Genomic DNA, 18456 nt, shown 5'->3' with positions numbered 1-18456 from the left:
GTTCATTCAGACTATATGATGACTTCCAAAGAACACCTTTAGGGGGTGGGACAATGGAATCATTACTAGGTTGTTCAATATGAAGAATACTAGAACTAAACGAAGTGGAAGTAGAAGGCGTATTATTGGCATCATTTTCCACAATCGTTTGGTCAGAGTCTAATAATATTTTGATCGAGTAGCAACAGTGGCAAGTGTCATTCCACTCATAAAAACTTAAGAATATGAAGATGTAGAGGATTGAGGTTGATATACCAATGAAGTCTGTTGTGATGGAAAGGGTTCTTTCAACACATTCAGCGTCCCTGAGGTGCCTTTTAATAGACGACTAACTTCAGCATGGCAGGGACAATCCTTGGTATAAATATCTTCATCACATATAAGACAAGGATGTTTCAGCTTGTGTTTGGATGCATCATCAGTAGATGGTTTAGGAGGATCTTGTTTTGGAGTATCAGGTTTAGCCTTACCTTTACCCTTCTTTTTCCCTTTCAAGGATTTTTCTATTGTGGTAGATTGGACAACATTCACCTTGGAATTTTTACCAAGATTTTTGAAAGTATTCGAAGGAGGAGAAGGTGCAGTAGCCAAATTGTATTTTTAGTTCGTAGAAGCAGAAGAAGAATTACTAGAATTTTGAGCGAATGACCCAATAATACCATCAATGGGTGGTGTCTCCATAGGTTTAGAAGGTGTCATATCAGTTGAACGTCGCAGAGCATCATGTAAGAGATCATAAATTGTGCCAGATTACAAGTATACCAAATATAGATACAGAGAATGGGTGATGGATTGTTCTTCAGTTACACAACCACCCATAGCTATGTCTTTGGCGATTTTATTAATGAATGACTTACTAAACCATTAAGTTAAAATATCATCAAGGATTTTGACCTTAATAAAGCGACGCTGACGTCACCATTCATGGATGTGATCGGAGATGTGGGTAGTAGTATTTTGTTTTAGAGATATTATGGTATGGGTACAAGTTTCATATCAAACCGGTAGCTGGAAGTGAGTAAGAAAAGCCATAACCAAATCGTTGAAATCTTGAAAGGCACATCAAGGTAACTTGATGTACCATTTAGCTGCATCACCCATTAGGGTTTGCTGAAAAATATGAAATCAAATGGAATCATCGACCCAAGAGTTAGACAAACATCATAAATGGTAGGTCATGACATGAGCTTGGGGGTCTTTGATGAGCACCAGTATTGCAGCAAGAATGTTGCAACTCCTGGGGCTACCAACTTTACTTCATCAACCCGGGGTTCGTACAAAATTGGAGGTGACAGTGCTGTATACATAAATAGATGCAACAGGTCCACTCTTTGTCACTACTGAGCTGGGTGATAGACCACTAGGGTTTCTCAAACTAGCCTTATATTGATTTTGAAGAAGTTTGATTACCATCTGAGAAAGGAGAGCTTTACCCTTATTGAGAGGATTTAAATGTTACCTACTGTAATAAAGAAAGACTAAAATAGATGCCTAAAACAAACAAATCATCTAGCTATTTGTTAAGATTCCTTGCTTCAAAAGAATGCTAATCTAACACATGTGAAATCCTACCTAACCTAAGCATGCAATCTGATCTAATCAAACATTTAATTGCTGTGCACATGAATAAGCATAATAACCTTTTTCTTTTTGTCTTTTTTGTGAAAACATGAGTGCTAATCCTTCTTGATTGTATGGTAGGTGGGTTAGGTATGGAGAGAGATGGTTGTGATGGGTCAGATGGTTTGGGAGGCAAGTACTGGTATTCTCCTAGCTTTCGTCATTAATTTCTCATAAATCGGGTTCAAAATAGGCCACTACAGGTTGTTCTACAAGATGTCCTAATTCACCTACAGTATCCCCTGTTTTCTTACAGGAACAGGCTGAAAGAATAAGGAGTGATTTGGACAGTGGTATGCAGCTTAGGGAAGGAGAGTAATGGTAGGAATAAGGCAAGGAAGTGGTTAAGACTCACTCAAAACTCAAACTGAAGTTGTCTGATGGTTAGTTTTGCTCAACAAGCATGGCAAGTTGTCCTTGTGAAATGATAATGCAGATTAGGAACTTAGTGGCCTTTCGTGATCATGGGTGGGTATGGTGTGGCTGAGACTGACGATATGAGGTCTTCCTGTAATATTGAAACTTCTACAAAATATACATTATTGTTGGCATTTATCCATAATTCATGTCAAAACAAGAAAGGTTTTCATCAACATAGTAAAACATAATCTCATCATTTATTTTCCTAATTCATGCATGGAAATCCTTGAAGCCTATTATGAAAGCACCATGAAATATAATCCAAAGCTTAAGATATCAAAAATGACAACTGCAATCTATCTCTTAAAACTGAAAGATGCTTGCCTAATTAGCAGAAAAACCCTAAATTTCATAAGAAACCAAAATTCTGTCTTTTTGGGCTGATTGGGAGTTTTTCCTCAAACCATGGTCCATGAAGGGAGGAATGAGGCAAGATCCACCTGTTATTAGGCTTTCTGATATTTCCTTATCTCTCTAAATCTATTGTTAAATCTATGCACAAATGGAAGCAAACTAATCAAATTCACTAATACTTGCAATGTAACAATGCCAAAATCAATTCAACAAGTAATCTATGAAATAACCTAATCATACAAGTAGAGTAAGAGGAACCTATGCTTCTAGGGTTGGGCCCTAACCTAATATCTTTAGCCCTCTGATTCAACTCAGTACTGGACCAAGGGAATGCTCATTTTCATTAACATATCAAAAAATACATAATAGTGTTTTGTCACAATCCTTCAACTCGAAAGTGCTTAGTTATATTTCATAAAAAATCTGAATCCTAATGAGGCTCTAGGCCTCTTTATTTATACAACTGAATTTGTCAACAACTTCCTTAAATCTAGGGAGTTTTGGCGCCCAATCTCAAGATAAACAGGTTCTTTAACTATCACTGGCTCGACTGCCAATGATCCACATGACTCCACTGCCTACAACTCCGAGCTGGTGTGATTTGGTTGAGGGATATTTGAATGAGTGAGGATTGAGAGGAAGATCCATCTCCTATAATCACTCCTTATTATCTAATTTGAGTTCTTGTAACTTAATTAGACATAATTTTCTCCCAAAAACTTGCAAAATGCACATTAGACCACTAGACATAACATCTTACTTTTACTCATCTCATTAAGCAAAATATAATTAAAAGAAGTAAGGAATTGTGAGAAGAGTTGATTTTAGTAAGGTTGGAGGTGTATTAAGGTCCATATATTTTACCCAATGATGAGCCTCATCAATCTTATCCATACTTTCCTTCGAATTTTGGACAATCAACATGAATTTTGGTAGGAACCGGAGGCTAATACGGTGAATGAAGTATTGGGTCGTTTGTGAGACTCAACACATCCAGTAACTCCAAAGTCACTAAGAATAAAAATTGAGTATTAAAAGGTATGAAAGGCCTTTGATAAGGTCCAAATTGTGGATTCCAACCTTGTTTGTACTAATTTTTCCCCCATAGTGGCGAATTTTGACCATAGGGATTTTGATACTGCCCCCATTGGGAGGAATTTTGACCATATAAAGATTGAGTTTGTCCCCACAAAGATGGGTTCTGACCTAGAAAAGGTTGATATTGACCCGCCACAGGCCTTTGAGAACCATAGGGGGGATAAAAAAACCTGTGAGTAGTATTGAGCAGACGGTTGCTGATACAACAGTTGACCTTGTTGATACAATGGTTGACCTTGTTGATACAAGGGTTGACCTTGCTGCTGCAATGGTTGGCCTTGCTGCTGCAATGGTTGGCCTTGCTACTGCAAAGGTTTCCATTGCTATTGCAAAGGCTTCCCTTACTGCTGCAAAGGTTTCCCTTGTTGCTGCAAAGGTTTCCCTTGCTGCTGCAAAGGTTGTTGATAAGATCCTTGTTGCATGTAAGGTCCTTGTTGTACAAAAGGTCCTTGTTGCTAATGGGTTCCTTGTGGAATTTGATTAGTTCCTTATTGATATTGTTACGTTCCTTGCTATAAAGTATTTCCAACTCCTAAAGGATAAGTTCTAGAAGTAGACTGAAACTGACCAGATGCCCCAAATGAGGGATTAGGACCAGACTGCATTTGGGATCTTGCCTGTTGATTGAAAGGTGGATTTTGCGGTTGTTGTGAACCATAAGGAGGGTATGGATATTGGTAAGGTATCTTAGCCAAAATAGGCTGCTGAGAAGGAATTTTACTAGATCTAGAAGGAATACTACCAGAAGCTTGACTTGCTCCCATAACGTGAGTTTTGAGATCCACTCATATAGGTTCCACTAAAAACATGAGGTACATATGGAGGAGGTGGTTTCCCCCCATGTGGTGGGATAGGGGGTGGTACATATTGACCACTCAGTGGAGGAGGGGTAACCACTATAAAGTTTGAAAGAGGAGTTGAAGAACCTATAGGGACATTAACTGTCCCAACTGTGACGGTAGGTTGAACAAGAACCAAAGAAACCGTAGTTTGAATAGGAATTTGGGAAGCCACATTCGAAATGAATGAGACAGAGGTATGCATAATACCAGATGCCCATATCAGATGATGATAAAGAAAATATGTGCTTGGAGTACCTGAAACTAAATGACCAAGAGAGCTATAACCCAGTGGGAATAAAGGTTCACTACTTTCAGGTGGTGGAGTTGGCTCACTCCCCATATGAAGAGAGGACACATATGGAAATCCTTAAGGAGGAAAGTCATATTCGGATTCATCACCAAGACTCAGAGTACGAGTGTTTGAGATTTCCAGAGGAGGATCTTGAGGAGAGTTTGGAATCTCACCTTCTGATGCCATGGGTGGAAACAATTGGTGAGGAGGAATCCACGATGATCGAGGAGAAAGTTCCAAAGGTTCATTGGGATTATTAAATAGACTGTATGGGAATTGAGGAGATATAATCAAAGGATCATAAAGTGGATTAGGGGGAAACAACAAAAACCGTTGGTGAACCTCAGGAATTTCTGGGTTAGATTCCTGAGAGGATGACAAAAAATCTCGAGGTGGAGGACAACAAGCAAGGGTTTGAATACTTGAGATAATTCCAAGTTAAAAATATTGAATTTCAACTGAATCTAGAATCTCAGGGTGGACTCCTTATGGTGACCCTTCAGTGTCAAACTATAAAGGGGATAAATAAGGCAAACTCGGTGGTTCTTCCACGATGACCTTTTCTCATAAAAAAAAAGGAGAGGAGGTGATTTATTTGAGCTTAAATTAAAATTTACCATTAATAATACATAATGAGGCCAAGGATAACTGCATGGGTAAGACATGTTCTCGTGGGTAGTAAATTTTAGAACTTAAAGAAAAAGCTAAATCAGAAAGGGTAATCTAGGCAAGAGGGTTTACTAAGTATCTGTGAACCGCTATATACACCTTAGCCGAAACCAAGGAATTAACATATGGAGGAAAATATCCTTGAATGTTGTGTTCAGTGTATCATGTTTACAAGGCAGCCGACTTAGTTACTTGTGGCTAAAGGATAGAAATCAAGTGGGGTCTCCCAATATATATGCAATGGTACGGGGAGTACAAGTCTATATTAGCATTGTCTAATGCATAACCGTTCGATGAGAGTGTTCCCATATACTTTCCATATGTGGAGCACCTTTGATATACCCAATCGTAGTAGAGAATGATGGCATATACTTCCATAAGTGGAACGGGATTTCACCCCCGGGATACAATGTTGGAAAATAATGACAACTGCTAGATTTATAGATGTCAGAATGCATCTCTAACCTAGACCTCTAAATGTTTGCGTTAGGTTCCAAATGATCCTTAGGTTAATTGAGTAAATTTTAAAGTCTATCTTGAATTGTGTTTCAATTTTGGGCTCAAAATGATGTCACTTGAGTCCCTAAGATGCAACTATATGAGAAAAAAAACTTTCCACTTTGATGAAAGCTAGACTAGTCAAGGTAAGAAATTTCAATCAATAATGCATCAAACAAAATGCATCAAAAAACATTCCTTCCACTAACTTTCACTTTCAATTTCCAAATGTAAAGATCAAAAGCAAAAACAATCTTCACTTTCACTATCCTAAATGAAATTTTTCGAAAGCAAAATGATCTTCACTTTTTACTAAAATGATGTTTTTCTTTGATTTTTGAATGCTCTAATGAAACTAAAGCATCAACTAAAACAAAATGAAAATTTGATTCAAATGCCTCTAATGCAACCAACGCATCAATCAAAGCAACACCAATTCGAATTCAAAAGCACTTAAATGAAAACACTTTTCACTTTTTCCTTTTGAACAAATAAACAATGCACTCTTTTTAGCTTGTAAATCAAACAATGTAATCTATGCTTGATGGACAAAAAAGATGGTTTCCAAATGCAAGATGACCTAATTCAATTGAAAAGAAACTTTGTAAAAGATAAGCTAAAACCAATGCAAATGGAAGTTTTGAATGATTTCTTTAGAAAACAATTTCTAATCAACCAACAAATCAAGATCTTAGTGACACTCACAAGCAACAAGTGACAATCAAATGACCTAAAACCCTAGAATCAATCCAATTTCACTCCAAGCACTTGAAAATCCAAAGAGACAAAAATTTTCTAATTAACGAAGATGACCAGACAAAACACTAATAAATCCAATCACAAAAGATAGGAAAAAGACCTCAGGGGCCAAGACACACTGGATTTTGACAGAGAAACCCTAACTGATTCCAAATATTTGAGATCAGTGTGATTGTATAAATAGCCAAATCAATGAAAAAATGGTGATTAGCGCGACTATTTTAAGTAAAAATGTGTTGGCAGCATGACTGTCAAAGTCAAAAGTGCATTGGGCGAGGAATATGGGAAAAAATAAGAAAATTTTGAAAAAACAATCCAGACTCAGTACTCTAAGGTAGTAATCAGTGAATGTGCAAAGCTATGTAGGCTCAAACTAGTGGAGGACTCAATGGTAGGTCAAAGTGATCAAAATACCAAATAAATAAAAGAGGTTGAAGAGGTTATAACTTCCCTAGTGGAGTCTCCATTTTGTTGTGAAGATAATTCCGCCTTGCAGATAGAGGCAATCTCTCTAGCCCAATGAGTGGGTCTAGAAACAAATCGAACAAACTAATGTCAGCTTTCTTAGCTTATGTTTAAAAATGCAGAGAGAGAGAGAGAAACCTACCTCACTCTGATTCTACTCGCCCAATGATTTGGTGATGGCTTCGATCTCCTAGCTTCTAGGTGCGCTCCTTGCTTTTTCTTTACATCGGATTACCTGTAAGAGAGATTAAAGGACAATACAAGATACAAGAGCATACATAGTACATATCAAACATAAAATACTTGATAGATCAAGTATTATCAAGCTAAATGCATAAATATTCAGACATTTATGGAAAGTGAACATCAGATGTATGTATTAATGAATCAAAAAGGGAAGGATACAACCATTTCCTTAATGTTGGAGACTTCCTTTTCGTGGATGTCCAAGTCCTGTTAAAGAATCAAGGGAAATTATGTATAGTAGGATTCTTCTAGACTTGATAACAATTTGTGAAACACTTTTACAATTTATCTTGTTAGCTTAATCTTCTTCTCTTCTTATTAGTGTATGTGTGTTTACTTCATAAAACTACTATTAAAACACAAGAAACAAGAGCACAAGATATTGGCTCTCTGCCAGGGAAAAAACGCTCTCTCTTGGAGAGGAAAACCCTTCTGTAAATTCCTCTTATTGAAGATTCTATTGATCAATGCCAAACCCTAGACCCTTGACAAGAATATACTCCAAGCATAAGTCAAGTCCTTCTTCCTTCCTGTACTTCATTCCCTGACACTCATCCTCCTTCTTTCAACACTTTGTTCTTCTTACAACTATTGATAGTCCTTGTTGCACTTGCTCTAGAAGAGACACTTATTCTTGATATTTAGTGGGACCCTTTACTTGTGATGATCCCTTCCTTCCTATTAACCAACCGAGCTCCTTCTTCAAGGTGTAGTTGTAGACTTGATATGACTATCCTGCAACCCTAAACTCTCACATGTGTGGGAGGTTTCCTTGAGTATTTGGTTCCTTTCTTCTTTGCTTGAGAGAGTCTCTTCTTCACTCTAGTGGGAGGCTTTATATGCCTAAGTTTCAATCCCAAAAAATGACAAGTATGAGACTGTTACGTTGTTGTTTTTATGACCATAGAGATGCCTCCTTTTCTCGCACGTGTGACTGTATTTTACCCTAGAAACCGTCCTTCAACCTTAGGTGATGACTTATCCTTATTCGCTGCACTAGAGGCTCCTTATACTTGTCCTTTTTCACCCTTTTCTCGGTATTCCTTTATTGCTAATTTTAGAGGTGTATTTCTTGTCATTTGAGGGAGTGGACAACCTCTATATATAGATGATTATCCCTTCTTTAGGCTGACTTGAGGCCAACATGATGACTGTAGGCCGACTTGAGTTTCCTTCATCATTTTTGATCCTTAATGATGTTGTTGCATGGAGAGGACTTGTCTTTTCTTGGAGGGACATTCTTTGACCCTTATACAAATATGTACATGATGTAACATGCCCTTAAGGGTCTTCAAACTTTATTTTGACTCTTTGAATTACCGATAGAATTTTAACATGTGCTAGACCTATTTCAATAAGCAAGAAACTCATTGATAAATATAACAAAAACAATATTTCTTTTCTTGAATAAATACAAATATCAAAAGAACATTTATGAAGACCGAACCTAGTTACACTTTCTTCAAAACTCCCTATTAACTAGGGAGGTATTCATAAATCATTACAAGGTGTTTGGCTATTTTTCAATCTTGAAGAATTTACATAAGAGAAACCAGATTGGAAATCCATTTTTTATAGCATCATAGAACCAACATTGTTCATAGAAAAGCATTGACTAATAACTCTATCTCTCATAAGATCAAAGCACAATGTTGGCGAGAAAATTGACTTATAGACACCTTAATCATTGTCTCTCAATGTACATACCCACCTGAGTGTTCACTAAGTATGACCTTCTAGGAATATTCTTGTCTTGGGTTCCCATCCCTCAAAGAATATCGGTCTTCTTGCCTACTCTTTTCTTGGATGCACTACAAATCCTCAAAGAGAATCGGATGCCAGATGATTACCCAATCCTCCCATTATTTCTTCCCAAGTGAAGACAATAATGTTGTGTCTATCTATTCCTCTTAATTAAGGAAAACATGGCCAAGTTTCCTCTGACAAGGAACATCCGCAAGCTCCTTTGTAGTTGGGAACTTGTTAGAAATCCCTCTTAGATAGGGAATTGTCCATTCATCAAAAATTTATTCCTTGTGGGTCCTTCAGTTGCTTGATCTCCTTCTTTCCTTCGATGTCATGAAGTCTTTGTTTGAAGTTCTTCTTGGTAGGGCATTGACCATTGATCACTTTCCTTCCTGATTTGTCATTTCATTGCTCCATTCATGGAAAGTGGCCTTCTTGATATATATGAGGTCCTCTTGTCATTTGGCTACTCCTTTATCATCTTGTCTGTTAGCACTCGGAATGAAACTCAAGGCTGAGAAGAGGCAATTCTGATGTAACCATAGACCAAGATTCGATCTGGAATCTAGCCCTGCCAGACCAGAGAGGGCTCTCTCTTTGCCAACAAAACATGGCTGCGATAATTGAATCTTAGGCTAGCTATGGAGTGCGGGGATTTTGTTTGAAAGTTTTTGGGTTGAAAAAGCAAGAGAAAGGACGATTGAGCTATGGAGTTGATGCCATTTTCTACTAGCAAACTTGGGGCAAAGTAAGTGCCATGTTTGGTCAGATAGAAGATTGCAAATGTGAGAAGAATAGGGGAGAAAGCTCGCTTCCCTGTAGGCATCAAACATGGGATGGATCTACAGTAGCAGCATTAGACGAAAGAGAAACATGAGGTTTCTCAACAGAGCATCTAACAAAGGATGAATTCTGCAAAGACAACCATTACATCTAATAGAAAAATCATCATGAAAGGAGCATCATGTACATATGAATTCCTAACACATCTCTTAGATAATGATGTAAAAAGGTAGAAAAACAAAATATGTAAGTGAATTACAGGAAAAATAGAACATACTAGACATTAACATTGTGATGGATCCCAGGTCCAAAATGTAAAAACTACTTTATTAACATAATATTCAGGAAAAACTTTTCACAGTCCCAAGCAGTCTCTCTCTGTTGCAAAAAATGAACCTCTACATCTTAAAACCAATCCTATTTATAATATTACAAAATCATTTATATTTCCTCCACATAGGGAATAAAAAAATAAAAATAAAAAATTTAATAATGAAATCCTATATTAAAACACTAAACAATATGATCAATTAATTTGCAACTAAAAATCCAAACTGTCTCGAGAACCATGAGAAATAATTTTGGAAAACACAAATTCAATGAAGGTTTGCCAAGTGGATTAATATCACTACATCTGCTCCTTTAAGTGTGGAACCATATTCCACAAAATCTGCCTTTTTACTACTATTTCACCCTTTGATTATTGATATTAAGCCCTAAAATCTGAGATTTTCCTCAACCACTGCTAGATTTGTGCCTGGCAACTCTGACACTTTAGTTTTCACCACTAATTTTACTCTTTTACTCCATTTCCTTGAATCTGGGACAATTTGATTTAGATGGATTTTTTGATTGCATAAGTGGCACAAAGTTCTCCATTTCATGTTTGATGATTTTCTCAGAAACATCAGGTGGCTCTCCCCCAAGGTGCAAAGAAGATGGACTCACAACCTGAGCTGCCTTCTTTAACTAGACACGTCCTGCTGAACCTGTAAGTCTCCCAGAGATATTGCATGCTCTCTCTGTATACAAAGATAATTGACTCTGCATGTGAGATACCTTCTTTAAATACACTTGTCCTGTTGACTTTCTTGCACTTGTTGCATGATTTTGACCTTTCTTGCGTTTCCTCCCCTTTTTCCTTTCCAAACAAGATGGTTAGTAACAGTTACTTTTTGGTACTCTTGCAACGGGTGGATTCGAACAATATGTGTGATAGCCATCATCACGACCATCACAAAGGATGATATCTTCATCATGTTCATTAATAAAGCAACTTCTACAGAGACATGAAGGACAAAACCATGTCGGTGGAGGAACACTTGCTAATGGAGGCCTCAAGCATCTTAAATGATAAAATTTATAGAAAATTTTTTCATTACTACATTCTATAAGATGATCATCATCTTTTTTTTCCAGTCGAACAGATTTTGCACAATTTTTCAACTAGTTGTTTATCATCATGTTCTTCTGCTTCTTGCCTGCTGGTATGAGTTGTCATCTCTCTTTCACTCTTATGCAAATCAGACCCTTCATCTCGATGAATTTCAATCACCTCTCCATCAATATTAGGTCCAACATCTTTCCTATTACATTCAAGCCCTACTTTGCAATGCTCTGGTTCGTCATTTCCTCTAGTGCTATGCACTTCCATCTGCCCACTTTGCAGTTATGACACAACACAATTTTGAAATGAAATTTCCATGCCGTCATTAAACATATTTTCCTTATCACAAAAGGAGTAAACCTCAGACGACTTCTTTCAGGCTAGTGAATAGGATACACAGTACCAACCAGTTTGAATTTAGAACTCCTAGTAATAATGAAGAAGCTTAATGTTAGAGATTATAAGTAGATGAGTTAAAGCTAGGATCTTTTTTGGCTTAAAAAATGGCTACAAAGTATCTACAAGCTCTGTGGATACCGACATCGGTTTTCCTTCTAAGAATAACTTGAAGAGTATGAAGGCCTTTCTAGGTTCACGCCGTGGAACCTCATGACCTACTCCTCTGATTGTTACAAATGTCAACCCTTCGTATACTTGAGTCCATCCTCCCTCTTGCTCATTGTTATACCAAGGATGCCAGTGAGTAACCGTGGGAAGTTTAAGAGCATTTATAGATTTTTCTAGTCGATGTAACTGGAATCACAGCATCTGTATCTCCACTAAGCATCCAAATAAGTAGTCTAGCTCTTATGAGTTCTCAATAAATTGGCAACATAGATCTGGGAGAGTCTCCCCAGTGATCACCAACTACTTCACTACAAGTCGTCCACCTATAAGGAATTCCTATAACATTGGCATGAAGAGCCTTTTGTACCTCAGGTAAATTGAAGTAAATCTCGGAATATCTTTGAGTGCAAGGATCATACTCCCCAAACAAGTGCCTCCATGGTTTCCCTTTTCTTTGTTCTTTTCCATATGTTCCATTATTGTTTGAGCAAGGAGGGGTATAGATGCTATATGAATTAATTTTCCCCATTTCCGCATTAGCATAATCTAATGACATATCACATAAAGCTGATGGATGTGAAAGGGAAAAAAAATCACACAGAATATTGAGTAGTCGTTAGGTGTTGTCAGATATCAAACCATGAGACCACAGATATTCAAAAATCCCTACAGAATCATGGAAATCACCTGTAACTGCATTGCCCACCATTTTTTTACTTGCAACCAAACAATATTTCTTCTGCTCTGAGATCTTTAATGAAGAGATCCTCAATGTTGGAGAGAAGAGAGGTAAATCTCCCACATGATAATTGTCTTCCTCTTCAGATGAAGAAGCTGACTTAAAACTACAAGATGAATCTGTCCTTTCGATTGTCTTACCCAACAAGAAGCGGTCAGAGGCACTCCACAGCCATTTCAACATTGGCTTGCCCTTGACATTTTCACGATATGACCTGAAGCTCCTGCTAAAATGCCTAAAAGACACACTTCGTAAATGAGGCAAAGACACACTTAATCTTGGGATAAAGAGAAATGCTTTCCCAGCTGAAATGTCCTATGAATCTCTAAGTATTTCTTTCTAGAACCATGAGACCAGCAGCTGAAAACCTTTGCGCCATATGTTGAGATGAGGATTAGCAGCATGGCAATAGACCTCAAATGCTATGTTCTCTCCTTCTCTATCACAATCCAGCCACACTACTCATTATTTCTTGATGAGATAACACAAAATGTTTATGATAGCCTTTATGATTGATAAACATTCAAATGATGTGCAACATAATTACTTTCATGAAACTGACATAATTCTCATCCACTGGTAACCTTGAAACACTGAAGTAACCTTCTGTATATAGTTTCAAAAACATTTGTAGGCGAGATGTCATCACTGCAGACATGTACTTTGTTGCTGCCTAATTTAAACAACAGCTAGCTGGGACAGTAGTCATCCCATCAAACAAGTAGCAATCTTCATTTGACCATATCTTCTGATTCGGGAGCCTATTTTTGGAGTGTGATATACCGTTGGAAATATCTTTCCAAGCTGTTTCTGATGGACACACTTATGACATGTTTTGTTCTGAAGATCATGTGCAAAACATTTAATAAAACCAAACCTAGTAAGAGGCACATTTTTATCACTGTAGGAAGGCCAAAGCACTGACTCTAATAGTGGTGCCATCAGGGATGGTAGCTCCTTGGAGGTGCCAAGAACTTCAGATCTCTAGAAACTTGTAGATTAATGCCTCATCCATTGGGCAATACGGTCAAACACTACAAACCCAAAACAACTCATACCAATCCAAAATCATATACATACTACAACCTATACATTTGGAAACTAAAACAAATGCCGAAAACTGAAATGCTACTTTAGGTAGCTTATTTATGCACAAACCTATCCTACCCGACTTTGCAGCGAAATCAATAAATCAAGTAACGCTGTAATGCCAGACCAACCAATCAAGCAACTGTGACAATGATGCGGTTGTTTGATGTGTTTGAAACAGAACATAATTGGAAATTCTACCAGCAATATATACACATAGTACTTCTGGCTCTGTAAAAGGCATTCTGGTTTGTCATTCGAACTGAAAAAAATTTCCATGTACGCTGCAATAGGATCAAATAAACCAGATACTAACTACTGCCCTAACTCGTTAACATATGCTCTCGGCTGGAGATTGTCACAACCTTGCAGTAAATCATAACATCCTTCAATCCAACCATCCAAGGGCAGCCTTACCTTTTCTTCTTTGGGAGGAGGGAGAGTTTCCAAGAATTGTTTAGGGTCTTGGAAATCATATGATTCAATTTGAACATCCAATAGTTCAATTTCATTTTTTAATATTTTAGCAACTAAGCCAAGAAAATCATATTTACTTTCAGGTGTGAGTCGGTTGGATTTCAAACTAAGAAACACTGGTGTTGAGAAATTATGATCAATTTGAAATTTTGCTAACTCATCCCTTAAAATCAATAACATTTCACTAGATAACGGATTTGCCACATACCTTGTCATCGGTGATTACCATCAACGTTCTGAAATCTGGATTCTGGATTTGTTTGGCAGTGATGTTGCTTTGAAACTTTGAAGCTTGGGATCTTGAACAATGGATTCCTCAGGTAGATGATTTCAGCCTTCATATGTGTCTGACTGCTGTCCACCATCAGCAACTAGATGTGCCACTTGAACGATCTTTCCTAGAGAAGATCTCTCACCTCGTCCCCGGCAGCGGTGCCAATATGTTAGCACTCGAAATGAACCTCAAGGCTGAGAAGAGGCAATTCCGAGGTAACCACAGACCAAGCTTCGATCTGGCATCTAGCCCTGCCAGACCATAGAGGGCTCTCTCTCTCCAACAAAACGTGGCTGTGATAACTGAATCTTAGGATAGCTATGAAGTGCGGGGATTTTGTTTGAAAGTTTTTGGGTCGAAAAAGCAAGAGAAAGGATGATTGAGCTATGGAGTTGATTCCATTTTCTGCCAGCAAACTTGGGGCAAAGTAAGTGCCATGTTTAGCCAGATAGAAGATTGCAAATGTGAGAAGAATAGGGGAGAAAGCCTGCTGCCCTGCAGGCATCATACATGGGATGGATCTACAGTAGTAGCGTTAGACGAAAGAGAAACACGAGGTTGCTCAACAGAGCATCGAACAAAGGATGAATTCTGCAAAGACAACCATTACATCTAATAGCAAAATCATCATGAAAGGAGCATCATGTACAAATGAATTCCTAACACATCTCTTAGATAATGATGTAACAAGGTAGAAAAACAAAATATGTAAGTGAATTACAGGAAAAATAGAACATACTAGACATTAACACTGTGATGGATCCCAGGTCCAAAAGGCAAAAACTGATTTATTAAAATAATATTCAGGAAAAAATTTTCATAGTCCCAAGCAGCCTCTCTCTGTTTCAAAAAACAAACCTCTACATCTTAAAACCAATCCTATCTATAATATTACAAAATCATTTATATTTCCTCCACATAGGGAATAAAAAAAATAAAAATAAAAAATTTAATAATGAAATCCTATATTAAAACACTAAACAATATGATCAATTAATTTGCAACTAAAACTTCAAACTGTCTCGAGAACCATGAGAAATAATTTTGGAAAACCCAAATTTAGTGAAGGTTTTCCAAGTGGATTAATATCATTGTATCGGCTCCTTTAAGTGTGGAACCATATTCCACAAAATCTTCCTTTTTACTACTATTTCACCCTTTGACTGTTGATATTAAGCCCTAAAATTTTAGATTTTCCTCAACCATTGCTGGATTTGTGCCCGGCAACTCTAACACTTCAGTTTTCACCACTAATTTTCCTCTTTTACTCCATTTCCTCGAATCTGGGACAATTTGATTGAGATGGCTTTTCTGATTGCATAAGTGGCACAAATATCGCCATTTCATGTTTGATGATTTTCTCATAAACATCAGGTGGCTCTCCCCTAAGGTGCAAAGAAGATGGACTCATAACCTGAGTTGCCTTCTTTAACTGGACACGTCCTGCTGAACCTGTAAGTCTCCCAGAGATATCACGTGCTCTCTCCGTATACAAAGATAATTGACTCTGCACCTGAGATACCTTCTTCGAATACACTTGTCTTGCTGACTTGCTTGCACTTGCTGCATGATTTTGACCTTTCTTGCGTTTCCTCCTCTTTTTCCTTTCCAAACAAGATGGGTAGTAACAATTACTTTCTGGTACTCCTGCAAGGGGTGGATTCAAACAATATGTGTGATAGCCATCATCACAACCATCACAAAGGATGATATCTTCATCGTGTTCATCAATAAGGAAACTTCTACAGAGACATGAAGGAGAGAACCATGTCGATGGAGGAACACACGCTAATGGAGGCCTCAAGCATCGTAAATGATAAAATTTATAGAAGCAATTCTCATTACTACATTCTCTAAGATGATCATCATCCTTTTTTTCTAGTCAAATATATTTTACACAATTTTTCAACTAGTTGTTTATCATCATGTTCTTCTGCTTCTTGCTTGCTGGTATGAATTGTCATCTCTCTTTTACTCTTATGCAAATCAGACCCTTCATCTCAATGAATTTCAGTCACCTCTCCATCAATATTAGGTCCAACATCTTTCCTATTACATTCAAGCCCTACTTTGCAATGCTTTGGTTCATCATTTCCTCCCGTGCTATGCACTACCATTTGCTCACTTTGCAGTTCGGACACAACACAATTTTGAAGTGAAATGTCCACGCCGTCATTAACAATATTGTCCTTATCGCAAAAGGAGTAAATCTCAGACGACTTCTTTCAGGCTAGTGAATTTAGAACTCTCTTCTAGTAATAAATGAAGAAGCTAAAGTTTAGAGATTATAAGTAGATGAGTTAAAGCTAGGATCTTTTTTGGCTTAAAAAATGGCTACAAAGTATCTACAAGCTCCGTGGATACCGAAATCGGTTTTCCTTCTAAGAATGACTTGAAGAGTATGAAGGCCTTTCTAGGTTCACGTCGTGGAACCTCATAACCTGCTCCTCTGATTGTTACAAATGTCATCCCTTCGTATGCTTGAGTCCATCCTCCCTTCGTATACTTGAGTCCATCCTCCCTCCATTCTCATTGTTATACCAAGGATGCCAGTGAGTAACCGTGGGAAGTTTAAGAGCATTTATAGAATTTTCTGGTCGATGTTACTAGAAACACAACATCTGTATCTCTGCTGAACATCCAAATGTGTAGTCCAGCTCTTATGAGCTCTCGGTAAATAGGCAGCATAGATCTAGGAGAGTCTCCCCAGTGATCACCAACTGCTTCACTGCAAGTCGTCCACCTATAAGGAATTCCTATAACATTGGTGTGAAGAGCCTTTTGTACCTCAAGTAAATTGAAGTAAATCTTGGAATATCTTTGAGTGCAACGATCATACTCCCCAAACAAGTGCCTCCATGGTTTCCATTATCGTTTGAGCAAGGAGGGGTATAGATGTTATATGAATCGATTTTCCCCATTTCCACATTAGCATAATCTAATGCCATATCACATAAAGTTGATAGATGCGAAAGAGATTAAAAATCACACTAAATATTGAGCAGTCGGTAGGTGTTGTCAGATATCAAACCATGAGACCACAGATATTCAAAAATCCCTACAGAATCATGGAAATCACCTATAATTGCATTGCCCACCATTTGTTTACTTGCAACCAAACAATATTTCTTCTGCTCTCAGATATTTAATGAAGAGCTCCTCAATGTTGGAGAAAAGAGGTAAATCTCTCACACGATAACTGTCTTCCTCTTCAGATGAAGAAGCTGACTTAAAACTGCAAGATGAATTTGTCCATTCGATTGTCTTACCCAACAAGAAGCGGTCAAAGGCACTCCACAGCCATTTCAACATTGGTTTGCCCTTGACATCTTCATGATATGACCTAAAGCTCCTACTAAAATGCCTTATAGACACACTTTGTAAATGAGGAAAAGAAACACTTAATCTTGGGATAAAGAGAAATGTTTTCCCAGCTGAAATGTCCTATGAATCTCCAAGTATTTCTTTCTAGAACCATGAGACCAACAACTAAAAACCTCTGTGCCATATGTTGAGATGAGGATTAGCAGCATGGCAATAGACCTCAAATGCTATGTTCTCTCCTTCTCTATCACAATCTAGCCACGCTACTCATTATTTCTTGATGAGATAATAAAAAATGTTTATGATAGCCTTTATGATTGATAAACATTCAAATGTTGTGCAACATAATTACTTTCATGAAACTGACATAATTCTCATCCACTGGTAACCCTACAACACTGAAGCAACCTTCTGTATACAGTTTCAAAAGCATTTCTAGGTGAGATGTCATCATTGTAGACACGTACTTTGTTTCTGCCCAATTTAAACAATAGCTAGCTGGGACAACAGTCGTCCCATCAAACGAGCAACAATCTTCATTTGATCATATCTTCTGATCCGGGAGCCTGTTTTTGGAGTGTGATATACCGTTGGAAAGCTCTTTCTAAGATATTTTTGATGGACACACTTATAACATGTTTTATGCTGAAGATCATGTGCAAAAAATCTAATAAAACCCAACCTAGTAAGAGGCCCATTTTGATCACTGTAAGAAGGCCAAAGGACTGACTCTAACATTGTCTATACTTTAGAATACTTTTCAAATGGATGCTTAGTTGTAATTTATTGTTCTCATACTTTGACTTA

The 18456-nt window shown here is 37.6% G+C and overlaps 2 pseudogenes; both read right to left on the bottom strand.

Moving 5' to 3' along the window:
• Positions 1-11686: 11686 nt before the first annotated feature.
• LOC149184807 (serine carboxypeptidase II-1 pseudogene) lies at positions 11687-12455 on the bottom strand (annotated as a pseudogene).
• A 4204-nt stretch (positions 12456-16659) lies between these two features.
• On the bottom strand, positions 16660-17426 carry LOC149184806 (serine carboxypeptidase II-1 pseudogene; annotated as a pseudogene).
• Positions 17427-18456: the final 1030 nt, after the last annotated feature.

Source organism: Pinus tabuliformis, chromosome 3_2 (genome assembly GCF_031772625.1).
Source record: "Pinus tabuliformis cultivar Carrire ecotype Pingquan chromosome 3_2, CPIR1, whole genome shotgun sequence".
In the NCBI taxonomy this organism is placed as follows: domain Eukaryota; kingdom Viridiplantae; phylum Streptophyta; class Pinopsida; order Pinales; family Pinaceae; genus Pinus; species Pinus tabuliformis.
Note: the sequence above shows the minus strand (reverse complement) of the source record. Positions and strands in the feature narration are given on the sequence as shown.